This window comes from Zingiber officinale, chromosome 1A (genome assembly GCF_018446385.1).
Source record: "Zingiber officinale cultivar Zhangliang chromosome 1A, Zo_v1.1, whole genome shotgun sequence".
Lineage (NCBI taxonomy): Eukaryota > Viridiplantae > Streptophyta > Magnoliopsida > Zingiberales > Zingiberaceae > Zingiber > Zingiber officinale.
Genome location: NC_055987.1, coordinates 71,656,529 through 71,658,699, shown reverse-complemented (window position 1 = coordinate 71,658,699; position 2,171 = coordinate 71,656,529). Strand labels below are relative to the sequence as shown.

Genomic DNA, 2,171 nt, shown 5'->3' with positions numbered 1-2,171 from the left:
CATAATGTCTTTGGGTTCTCCTCTTTCGTCTATGGAGTAGATTCATTGTTCTAGGATTAGGAGTAGTTGTGGTTAAGGGTGTGATGTAACAACTCATGTTTATTCCTTTTACCTATTATGTGATATTGACTTGCTCTTGTATCTATTATATTTGACATGAATGAGAATTGCTCGCATTTGATTGTCATGTAGATTGAATATTTGTGTAGGGATTGTAAATCTCGTAGAGAGAGTATTTTAGATCATATACTCGAGGGTTCTAGTGATAGGGATAATCCATTTACGGACATCTAGGATACTCTCTTGAAGGGAGAAACAACTCCTTCATAAGGAAGTAGGAAGTCGTACTGAACTCATATCTTTATCTTATATGTAGAGATTGTAAATATCGTAGAGAGGGTACTTTAGATTATATACCTGAGGGGACCTAGTGACGGGGTAACCCGTTCACTGACGTCTAGGATACTCCCTTGAAGGGAGAAGCAACTCGTTCATAACTTCCTATAAGGGGTAGATTGTGACACATTAGTACACACCACAACGAAACCGAACTCCTAGAATACTCCTCAAATCGAGATAAACAACTTTACCTCTAGGTCTTTCATCTTCCTTCTCAATAGATAGCTTCAGACCATTGATAGTTTAGCTAATTCTACGTGAGCGATAGCTAGTACTTATAACCAGTTCCTGTGGGTTCGATATCTTTTGTATTACTGACAATGTAACCGTGCACTTGCGGGACGTAACATGTTTTTGGCGTCATTGCTGGGGATTGCACTTATAACATTAGCGATAATCATATTGAGTTAGACTAAATCGTATTTTCTTTGTTTTTCTCTACATTTTACTTTTTGTTTTTTTTTCATTTTTGCAATTTTATTTCTGCATTTTACTATTTATTTTGAAAAAAACCTTCATTTTTTTATTGCACATAGAATATTCAATACCTTGTTCTTGTATGCGAAGAGCTAATCTTTCAAGAAAACTTTTGTCGTTCGACCTAGAAATCGATAGAACTTTCCTGAGGAGAAGAAACTTACAAAGACTCCAAGCAGACTAAGAAGCATCTGAGATGACTGACAAACCTTTGAAAGACTACGCATCACCCTATGCATGCATGCTTCGATCGAGCATCACCAGACCACCAATTGAAGCTAACAACTTTGAAATAAAGCATGCAGTAATCCACATGGTTTAGCAAAGTCAATTTGGAGGAGGACCACATGATGACCCGACCCAACACTTGGAACACTTTTATGAGATCTGTAGTATGATGAAGGTGAATGGAGTTCCACCAGAAATGGTGAGACTACTTCTCTTTGAATTTTCTCTGAGGGATAGAGCCAAGCAATGACTTAATTCCTTGCTAGTGAACAGTATTGCATCCTGAGAATAGTGTGAACAACGATTTCTAGATAAATTTTATCCACCAAGTAAAATAACTCACATGAGGAACTCAATAGTGAGTTTCAGCGAGACAGACTCAGAGTCGTTATTTGAAGCATGTGACAGATTCAAGAGTATGCTCCGACAGTGTCCCCATCATGGGATTGAGAAGTGGTTGGTGCTACATACATTCTATAATGACATCAACTATCACATGAAGGTGCCCCTCGATTTTGCAGCAGGATGGACGTTAATGAACAAAAGCTTAGATGAAGCCGAAGACATAATAGAAAATGTAGCCCAGAACCATCATCAGTGGGCATCTGAAAGATCTGGAAGCCCTTTCTCTGGAAATCCAATCAAGGCATTAGGAAAATTTGATGTAGATGTTGGTTGCTACTCGGAAAACCTAATGGTTCCACTGTATAAAAATTTTGTACAAAGTTCTGAACCTTTTCCTAGCTACCATGTGTTCTTTTAAATTAAACTTGGATCGCCTGCGGAACTTAACACGTTTGATCCAAAGTTTAATCTATTTGTTCTTTTAGGTTTAGACTTGGATCTCCTGTGGAACTTAACACGTTCGATCCAAATCACCTAGGTTATTAATTCCATTAAATATTAATTTCTAAAATTGGCTTTCAGGACTGCATGGCGAGGCACATGGCCTTCTTGGATATGGGAACAACCACCACCGCCTAGACAAAGCCTTTTAAGGAAAGCTAATATTTAATTTCCTTAAATAACTTTAGGTCAACCGAAAAGAACAATCAAATCACAAGGAA

At 37.8% G+C, this 2,171-nt stretch overlaps 1 pseudogene; it reads right to left on the bottom strand.

Moving 5' to 3' along the window:
* Positions 1-1,479: 1,479 nt before the first annotated feature.
* Positions 1,480-1,551, bottom strand: LOC122039344 (annotated as a pseudogene).
* Positions 1,552-2,171: the final 620 nt, after the last annotated feature.